Here is an 11,651-nt window from a genome sequence, read left to right as displayed (position 1 = left end):
CTGGTCAAATTTGAGACCCACTGCATGGGCATGAACCAATCTCTGACACTATTAACGATATATTGTTATCCTTGTAGACAAGAGCCTATCTTAACATCTATGACAGCGACACTAGTAAACACTTCGAGTAATGGAGGACATGGATCCTAATGAGTCATCTTTAGTAACCAGGCCAGGCTTCTGGTTGTGGAATAGAAAAACCAACCCAGACACAAAACCTTAGACCTATGACCTTTTCTGCCAGCAAGATAAGCTGGGGCAAAGATTGCCTGGAGCTCGTGAAAGTGGACAAACAATGATTGCTCTAACTTGAAGCTCATGACAAAAGAGATTGCCCTTGTCTGACACTGTCTGTATGACCAGGAACAACAAAAAGGCAATAAGAAAAAAGTCAATGAAATGATTTCTATTAGTATTCTGCTGTACTCATAGGTTCCAGGAAGCTTCCATTGCTCTAGGTTTCCATATCACCCACCAAATGCCTCTAATCAAATCAGCTCTCCCTACATGCTCTACCTTATTCCTCCCTTCCCCCTTTCTGATACTGTACATTCAGAGCCCTAGTCACTTTCAGTCTATCTGCAAGATCTGTTTTTTTTTTTTCCCTTTTCCAAGGGAGATCAATGCATTCCCCCTAGAAGCCTCCTTGATATTTAGCCTGTCTTATTTGTGAATTATAGTGTGATTATCCTTTACTTAACTTAAGAGCTAATATCCACTTATAAGTAAATACATACTATGTTTGTCTTTCTGGGTCATGGTTACCTCATTCAAAATGATTCTTTTCCCAGTTCAATTCACTTTTATGAAAATTACATGATTTTTTTTGAATGCACAGTATTTTTACTCCATTATGTAAGGGTGCTAATTTTTTTATCCATTCTGCAGTTGAAGGGTATCTAGATTGTTTCCAGTTTCTGACTAATATGAATAAAGCCAGTAGTAACATACTTGAAAAAAAATGTCATTGTGGTAAGATGGAGCTTCTCCAGGGCATATGTTCAAGAGAGGTGTAACTGGATCTTGAAGTAGATCGATTTCCAACATTTTTAGGAACTACTATGTTGATTTCCATAAGAACTGTACAAGTTTACACTCTCACAAGCAATAGTGGATGTTCTCCTTGCTCTACATCCTTACCAGCATTAGCTGTCACCTGCTTTATTGATTTTAGCCATTTTGACAGGTGCGAGATAAAACTCAAAATAGTTTCTTTTCCCTGATGGCTAAAGATGTTGAACACTTCTTTGAGACTTTCTCAGCTATTTGAGATTCCTCAGTTGAGAATTCTATTTAGATATGTACCCCACTGTTATGTAGACTATTTGCTTTATCGATGCCTACCTTCTTGAGCTTGGTATATCTTTAATCCTTATGGAATATAATGTTGGTGAAAATCTTCCCTATTTTAAGGTTGTCATTTTGTCCTAATGAGAGTATCTTTTGCCTTACAGAAGCTTTTTGGTTTTATGCAGTTTAATTCATTAATTGCCAATTTTAGTGCCTGTTTTTTTCCTGCTATATTTAGAAAGTTGTCTCATATACAAATATGATCAAGGCTATTCTCATTTTTTCTTCGATCAGTATCAGCATGTCTGCTTTTATATTGAGGTCTTTGATTCATGTCGTCTTGAGTTTTGTTCAGGGTGATAGATACGTATAAATTTTTATTCTTCAACATGCTGACATCTAATCAGACCATCAGAATTTGTTGAAGATGATTTTTCTTCCCAGTGTGTTTGTGGGGCAGTGAGCTGTGCACAGACAGCCCAGACCTGAAACTCTGGTGACCCTAGAGGACAGCAGGTGTTCAGGTATGCCTCCTGGGCCCCTGGCTCCTGTCACGGATACAGCTTCCTACAGCCACCTTCAGAGATGTGTGTATGGTCATCAATCATTTAGGCAATGCCCCCAACTACTGGTATTCTGCTGGACTCCTCCCTCACAGTTACCTGACAACAGCCAAGTATGCTCCTCCCCACAGTTACCTAGCAATAGCCAGGATGGCCCAGCCCACTATAAAAAGAGCTGCTTGCCCCTCCCCCTCTCTCACCTGTTATTCTCTTGCTCTTAATCTTGCTCTCTTGCTTTCCCTCTCTCCTACTTCCATTCCCGACTCCTCTCCACTTGGTCATGGTAGCACTCTACTTCCCTACTCTCTGCCTCTCTCTGCCTTTCTACAATAAATGTCTTAAAATCATGGACTATCTCTTCTCATCAGGATCCTCTGTGCTGGAGCAACTGAGCAGGTCTTTACCTAATGAGTCACATATCCAATGTCTCACCAGGAGGCCTTCCTCTGCTCCAGCCACAGCCAGCCAACCCAATCCAACCTGCCTGCCAAGGTGACCTGGGATACCCCAGGAAGCTGACACCCACTAAGAGGAGAAGAGGAGTGATGATGAGGCAAGGATGGAGGGAGAGGGTGACCATTAGGGTGGCAAGGAACAAGTTGTAAGTGAATATGTAAAAAAAAGTTTTTGGACTGAGCACAGGGTCCCCAATGAAGGAGCTAGAGAAAGGACTCAAGGAGCTGAAGGGATTTGCAGCCCCATAGAGGAACAACTAACTAGTACTCCCAGAGCTACCAGGGACTAAGCCACCAACCAAAGAGTACACATGGTAGGGCTCAGGGCTCCAGCTGCATACGTAGCAGAAGATGGCCTACTTGGTCATCAATGGGAGGAGAGGCCCTTGATCCTGTGAAGGTTCTATGCCCCAGTGTAGGGAAATGCCAGGGGCAGGATATGGGAAAGGGTGGATTGGTAAGCAGGGGGAAGAGAGAGGGAATAGGGTTTTTTCAGAGGGGAAACCAGGAAAGGGGATATCATTTGAAATGTAAATAAAGAAAATATCTAATAAAATTTATCCTAAAATGAAAATATTATACATTATTTTTATCATTCAGTTCTGAAGATAAAATTGAGATTAATTATTATTCACAGTATTTAGACTTCTGTTCCAAAAGTATGGTATGTTTCTTCTTTTATGTTAGAAATTAATTCAATGGAATTGTTTTAGACTTTCAACTAAATGGAATTTTTAAAATTATATTTTTAAAATAGAAGAAACAAATTATTTTAATGTTAGAAAGAAGACAAATATTTTTACACTTTTGGATGTTACCTGTAACTCAAATTTATGAGATTATCCATACTATCTTGAACCTTACTGGACAAATTAATGTTTTACAAAAATATGAGGAAGACACAATGCATTATGTAAATAGCATGCAAAGAAGAAAAATGGCCATCCTATTGGGATTCTTTTGAAATGCTCTTTTAGAGCCTTTTACTTTACCACTGAAATTCATAAGCAAGTGATCTTTTCATGTCTTCTCTAAGGATACTTAGGCATGAGGAATGAGGCCCATCCTCTGAGAGAACTGGAGGTCAAGAAAAAAATCTTAAGATGCTTACAACATAATAATAATTATCATTTGTCAAATAAAGGCAATAAACAAAGTAATAGTTAAATCTTAATGATTCAACACTGTACTTTTAATTGCCTTTAAAAGGTCATAATTTAAACTGACATTAAAATGAATATAAACACACGTATACATGCATTGTCCAGATTTTGAAACCTCTATCTAAGAACACATTATTCCTATAATCTATAGTCTTCTATATTCTAAGATATACCTCTCCTTTTAAATTATTATTAAATATTAAATATTTGTTAACATTTTATATGTTTCAAGTCAGATAATGTTTATACAAGATAAGAATTTAGTTTTTAAATCTCTACTTGTCTTATTATGATAAAATTGATTATATTTTAGTAGTATCACCCTTTCTCAATTTTATATTAAAGCCAGCATAGCATGTCTTGTCTTTTTAGCAACTAATGTAGTGCTTAAGCAATAGTCTTTTTTGGATTTACCCTGGCAGTCATTTAAAAAGTTATTTCCTTTGTAAGACTTCAGCTTTTTTTGGAGGGTTAGTGTAGTTTTAAAGGTTGTTATGGAAACATAAAATGTACCACAATATCAGAGTCATTAGTCCCCCTAACCACTTTGAGATTACTCATTTCTACTTTAAGTCAAGGCCATGAATCACATCTGTACACATTTCTTGCCCTTACTTTTTCACAAGTGTAGGAAACATTGAGAATAAGAAAGAAGCATATTTGGATGAAAAAGAGAGTGCCTGCATACTGAAACAACCAATAAGAGCTCAAGAATAGGGAGTGAAATGAAAGAGACTTTATTAAATGAATCTTCAATCAATCTTCAGACATCAAGGAGCATTTGAATTTCTTCTTGTAATGCAGTATAAGAAGACTTCATGCAACAGACCTGGAGGTGACCAAGTTCTCTTTGATCTAAGAGACATTGTGAACACAGGTAAAATACAGAAGTATTGACAATATATTTTATCATTTTATCACTATCCTGTGTTCAAATTCAGAAGTCAAATGCTAGTGCACACCTGTAATCCCTAACAAAGATTAGGGTCACCTTGAAGATTAGGTTAGTTTGAAGGATAAATCAGCCATGTTTGAAAATCTAATTGAGGGGTAGACAGAGTGACAATCAAAGGAAGACTTGACAGAATGACACAGAGATTGGCAGAACTCTCAGGAGAAAAGCACAGGGTAGGGAAAGAACTTAATAGTAGTGCTGGAAGAGAAGAGAAATTGTGTGTGGCAGTTTCACATGGACGGTTTAACAGAGACAAATCATAGAACAATCTAGACACAAGTGAGTACAGAATGAGCCAGAAGATTAGAACATATTGCCTAAATTAGTATGAGGCAAAGCAGAACAATCCAAGGAGAAGACTAGAGAATCCTGTTTGAATCAAACAGCTTAAGAAGGCATTTGAGCCAGAATAGCTGAGTTGAACCAGCTAGGGAGAGTTCAGAAAGAGAAAGGGTAAGTTTATTAATTAGTATGTCTCAGAGACTAAAACATTCTAGGACTAGGTTAGCAGACAGAGGCTGGAAATTGAAGCCTTCATGTTCAGGTTTGCAGAAGATTAGATTCTATGAAGGCTAGAAAATTCTAGACCTAGTTATAGGTATAGGTAGAACTGAGAAAGAAATGCTCTGGACTCAGCCCAAGCCATGTATTCACAGTTCTCATTTCATTCCTAATCTGAGTAAATAAAAGTTTATATAAATAGTATTATATTAAACATTTGAAGAAACAAACTGTTGTTTTATAAGTTTGTTTCTTCACAGGAATAATTAATAGAAATGCATTTTTCCCTAGAAGAATGATGTTGAGAAATTAACCCTGACCAAAATAATATGTAGCAGCTTTATACTGAATGAATCCTAACCGTCTCTAAATGAATTTTGAATGGATGTGTTGTAACAAGGTATGCTTGTATCTTAGAAAATTCTTGTAATAGTTTTATACTAACAAAGACCTTTAAAACCAACAAGTGAGTCCATGTTGCCACCCAACACTGAACTACTTCATTACCATGTTGAGTCAACTGCACAGAGGATGGAGATGGTTGACTAAGTCAGTGACTGTATAGATAGATAAAAACTTACAAAAACCTACCAGTTAACTTGTTTCAATACAGTAATCTATACGTGAGATGCCAAAGCTTTTAAATCCAGACTCCATTTTAGAGAAGCTGACCTAAGTTTGAATTCAGGTAGACAAACAGGCTGGTAGCATTAGTTTCTAAGTTGACCCCCAACAGAACCTGAGTTTAGCTCTAGTCTCTAGGCTAACTGCCAACAAGAGCAGAGTTTCCAGGTTTTACCCCCAACAAGGTCAGTGTCTACAGGTTATTCCCCCAGCAAACCTGCACTCCAGGTAACAAGCCCACCCTTTGCCTAAGGACCACCAGTGCAGAGGGAAGTTTATGATATGAGTCCCATCACCAGCCAATTATGTTAAAGGCCCCAGGAGCTTTCCAATTAGATGATTGCTGCTTACTATAAAGCCTTGCCATGATAGTCATTCAGGGCTCCCCTACCACCAAAACCATCCTGCATGGCCGTGGTGCATTGGGGCAGCGGGGGTAGCAATCTAGCTTGAATAGAATAAAGACCCTGCTGTGAGTTGCATCAAATTGGCTCCTATGTGTGTTTTTGGAGATCACTAACCTTTCCTTGGCATAACATAGGAATTAATTTGTGGTGGTGGTGGTGGTGGTAGTATGTGTGTGGGTTTATGTGTGTGTGTGTGTGTGTGTGGTGTTGGCTTACCTGGTTTCCTGTCTTTGATATACAGTGCATCATTCATATAAAAAAAACTGTTTTGGCTTCTATTTTAGATTTTTAGTTTTATGTTTGTTAATGTAATTTGAGAGACTATGTGCATGCATGGATGTGCATGTGAGTGGCAGAGAATAACATGAAGGAATCTGTTCTCCCCTTCTACTATTTGAGTCCTGGCATTGAATTTAGGTCATCAGGTTGTAACAGACCTTTTGGGTTCAAACTCCATTTTAAGGAATCTGACTGAAGTTTAAACTCAAGTAAGCTAACAGACCTGTACCAGTCTCCTCCAGGTTATCAGCCAATAAGACCTGGATCTAGCACCAGTCTCCATGTTATTCCCCAACAAATATGGATCCCCCAGAATACAAGCCTACTCCTGCCTAACAACTCCAATCAGAAGGAAAGCAGAAGTTAAGCTTATTGTCTGGCTCCTAGTACCAGCCCTCCTGCCCCCAATTAGATGTTTGCCAGGCTTGAAACACTTACCCTTCTCTTATCATTTTCTGTAAAACCTTGTCCAGAGGACTGTTTGTGGCTTTTCTCCACTGGACCCATCCTGTGGGTCAGTGGTAAGTTAAACCCCAAGCTCGAACATGTGAATAAAAACCCTGATGTGATTGCATTGGATCAGCTCCCAATTGGTCTGTTGGGGTACACGAAAGCTTACTGGTACAACAGATGACCAAAGACTCCTCTACTCATGGAGTCATCTTGAAGGCCATGAAAGAAGTACATTGTTACATATTTCCATTTCAGTTCTACCAAAAGAACTAAATCATGTAGAAAGTTTTATTTAAACTCAAAAAGTGTCATCCAGTGAGCACACAAATGTAACTTATTTTACACTTAATTGAGTGAAGTAAATGCTACCCTAGAGTTCTGATTATGTTAGTTAATTGAATATGTTTTGACTACCTAACTTCTTTATGAAGTGACTATTACTTTCAATGTTTTTCCACAATCTTTTAACTAACATTTAAATTATTTTACACTTCAATTATTAACTACCTATGTGTGAAATGCAACAGCTATTGCTGCAGTGGTAGCAGTGATCCCTGAAGAAATACATCTACATTTACTAAGTGCTTTAGTTTCTTTTGAGATCTAACTTACAACTGAGATAATATAGCATATAGCAAATGCTGCTATAGATTATCTATGGAGAAATATTATACACTAGTGTGGTATTAAATTGTTGCTATTGTTCTTTCTATTTCACTTTGCACTACTCTTTGTATTCAAACTTAAGACTTCACTCTTGCCAGGCAATGGTGGCGCACGCCTTTAATCCCAGCACTTGGGAAGCAGGAGCAGGTGGATTTCTGAGTTCAAGTCCAGCTTGGTCTACAGAATGAGTTCCAGGACAGCCAAGGCTGTACAGAGAAACCCTGTCTCAAAAAGCAGACTTCACTCTCTTACTCTCTCCCATATGAAAATCCCTTAAGCAGATAAAAATATTAGATGGGTATATGAATACATTTTGAGATATCATTTGCTTTCTATAGTCCCTTTCAAGTTGGGAAAACAGTTATACATAGTGAAAAAAAGGTGTAAAAAAATTAGCCAGTGAGTTTACCAGATAATATTACATATTGGCTCATATTGTATGTTCTACATGGATGTAATCCAAGCATTCTGGTTTCATTTGGGAGAGTCACAGAATATCATCTTCATCTATGGTAATGAGAATGGGCTTTTGGATTGCTTCACTTATTGCTTTAGTTCAGCTAATGTATGTTTATGTGAATCAGACCATTCTGACAAGGTTTTAAATCTACTAAAAACGAAAAATAAATTAAAGAAGTCAATATGAAAGGAAATAACACTGTGACAAATGTTTAGTGCTTTTTTAAAATTAAAGGCCATTGAATAATACAGTAATAATCAGTTACAGATGAAATGGGATTTGTACACATGTCTTCCTTATATTTCCTATATTGCCACATACTGAGCACAATATAAGTGATGAAAATTCAAACAATATTTTCATATATTTATATAACCTTTCCATGTGCTCTGTTATCAATTATAATAGTATCATCTTGTCAGTAGTTCTGAATAAGGAGTTATTATTTCTAATATTTACAATTTCTATAAATATTTTCTTAACATGTATATTATTATACATATAACTTACTGTGAGACTGTAGAAAAGGAACAGTCTCTGCTCTATATTAATCTATTATTAATGCTCAATTATATAAAGGAGCTAGCTATAACCTGTCTAGTTCTGATATTGAAAAATGTTATTTATATTTACTAAAAATAGGTACAAGTATTCTAAATGTTCATACAGAAAATATTTAATTGAGATTAAAAACTATTAATGTAAATATAGCCTTATTACAAATTGCTTTTGTGATTTCATGTTTAGTGAGGCAGAAGCAGATCCAAGTTTTATATTAAATATTGCTTGAAATGTTTCTAATTTTATATTCATTTCAATAAATGGTGGAAATAGCAGGAAATAATGAATATAATATTTTTATTGTATTAGCTAGTTTATTTTAAAATTGGATTAAACCTTAACAGATTAAAATGTATAATCCATTCAGTCCAGTTTGTGCTGCCCTTGATTTCAGAGAAGGCATTGTAAGAAGAGAGTGGAGGATAGGTTTGATACAATACTTTGTATATGTCTAGGAAATTTGCAAAGGAAACTATAAATATGAAAAAAATTGGAAGAGTGATTACAGAAGATAACTGAAGTTGGTATCTGGCCTACACCTGTACCACATTGAAAAGTGGATATATGCATGTGCATACTAATACACACACACACACACACACTCACTCACACACTCACTCACATTCACTCATACACAAACACATGCACACACATACACACACACAGAGGTTAGTTCCTTGATTTAAAATGATACTAAAATATATGCAAATAAATTTCCAAATGTGATTAACAGAATACTTGTTCAGGAAAGATGATAGGGAGAAGAAAGCAGTGAGAAACATTGAGTCCTATTATTATATAGAAACATTTAGTCTCATTATATTTAAAAACAGATGAAACCATAGAACATTAATTTATATAATTTATAACTAAAGGAAGCAAAATGGATAAAGGTACACTTCAGTGTGTGTCTGGGAATAAACATGAATCTCTCTCTCTCTTTCTCTCCTCTCTCTCTCTCTGAGTGTGTGTGTGTGTGTGTGTGTGTGTGTGTATTACTTGATATTCCTCACTGCACTTCTATTAGGGCAAACTGGACAACTTGTTCCTACTAGTCTCTGTCAGTAGAATTTTTCCTTTCTTCAGTGTACTTAGACCAAACTTTTTGGAATCACTTTTTGTTCTGGATTCCTCATCATATGCCCAATCCATCAAAAATTTTTTCATAATTTAATCTAATCAAGATATATTCTGAATATAAATCCATTTTTTATTATTTTTTTCTCCACTATCTTGGGCCAACGTGCTATAAACTGACTTGAACCATTAAAATAGTCTTTTAACTTGCACTCCCAACTGCATCAAGAAGTTCCAAGACCAGGCTGGTTCTCCATTTTTTTATATAATTTATAAGAATAATTAAAGCCATGTTGACTCTTACAGCCACTGGAGCTAACTGATCTTCATTGAGTCTGTCTTCCCAGGGAGGACCCCGCAGGACAAACAGGGATATGGTTTTCTTTAGATATCCGGTTGTTATACCATGCATCCTGTTAGGTGATTTTGAGAGCATACCTTCCCTTTAGTTTGTTGGGGGATATAAATTATTCTCAGGAAGAATACAATAAATTGTACAGTTACTCTGACCTATTAGAAAAGTGGCACCAGGAAAAAAAACATAGACATAGGTTTTTCCCGTGTTTTTCACATGTGATACTTATGGATACAGTGGATCACTTGTTTTCAGAATGGTGAAACATATTAGATACCATCATATACACAAAAGTGCTATTTTTTAATGAAATTACATTTGAAGTACAGTGGCAATTTGAAATTTTAGCTGCATTTTACATAAGTTATAAACTTAATGAGTAAGTTGAAACTCCAGTTTAACATGGCTGCTTTATTTTTTCTAGTAATGTCTACATACATTCTGATACTGTTATTTCATTTATAAGTATTTGCTGCTTGAGTTTTGTCATGACATGAGGTAATGTCAAACATTCATACACAATCAGTCTTTTTAGACACATCGAACCTCAACAAACAGCTTTGGAAAATAACATATAAAGCTGGTTTACTGGTTTTCATTCTCATTTTAATGTATGTGTATATTCATACTTGAGAAGAATCTATTCCTTATAGCATACTTTGAAAAGGAGTTGCATGCTAACCCAGCAAATGATGGCTTTTATTTCATTGGCTACAAGAATAACAGTTTCATAGACACTAATTTCTTTATTTTTGTAATGTAAATTTATCCAAGAAGTGATTCTACAAAATTTAACAAAACTAGAAAGTTGCTGAAATAATCATTATAACATTATTAATATACCAGAATGATGAGCACTACTTTATTTAACATTTTTAAGAATGCTTTATTTCTTAAGAATACTTTGGTTGAGCGCAATATGTCAAAACTTCCATTTGTGCTATCTATTGATTATGCTGATGTATGAACTCAATCTCTCTTGTTTTCATATAGAACATCACCATGGTTTTATGTGTTCTGTAGTTTTATTAAGACATTTATAGCAACAAATGGCATAAAATCTGACTCTTTTTTTCTACTCAATAACATGCAGTAGTTTACCATTGCTATGCTGCAGTGAATTATCTAATCCATTACAAAAATTTGGTCATTTCTGTCTATAAGATAAGATTTGCATTGAATACTGTCTATATATCCGAATAAACTGGTGTGCAGCTTCTAGCATGTTTTCTTCCAGAATCACTGTAGACCCAGTACCAATGGAGGTCACATGTGTTTGTTGTGATTCAATGAGCAAAACAGACCACGAACAGTGTTTTAATCACCACTGGGAACAGCTGGCCTTTAATGAAGACCTTTGGAAGTTGAGTATTCTCACCTGCTTATTAAGGGCACTTTCATAGCTCTGCACACTTCAGTCATTGCTTGTGGGCTTTACAACTTACTTTTGGCTTCATGCTGCACCAAAGTTTGCTTTCTATATACCTGTCAATTAATTTCATAATAGAAGGAAAAATAGCCCTTGGGCTGAAGAGATGGTTTAGCAGAGAAGGGCCAGTACCGCTCTAACAGAGGGCCCAACTTTAGTCCCTAGCACAGGCAGCTCACAGCCTCACAGCCTCCTGTTACTCCAGCATCAAGGGGATCTAACGCCCACTTCTGCCTCTAAATTAAAACTCAACTGCAAATTAATCAATTAAGACCACTCTTGTGCTGGGCGGTGGTGGCGCATGCCTTTAATCCCAGCACTTCTGAGGCAGAGGCAGGCTGATTGCTGAGTTCGAGGCCAGCCTGGTCCACAGAGTGAGTTCCAGGATAGCCAGGGCTATACAGAGAAACCCT

The sequence above is a fragment of the Mastomys coucha genome, unplaced genomic scaffold, assembly GCF_008632895.1.
Source record: "Mastomys coucha isolate ucsf_1 unplaced genomic scaffold, UCSF_Mcou_1 pScaffold8, whole genome shotgun sequence".
Lineage (NCBI taxonomy): Eukaryota > Metazoa > Chordata > Mammalia > Rodentia > Muridae > Mastomys > Mastomys coucha.
Note: the sequence above shows the minus strand (reverse complement) of the source record.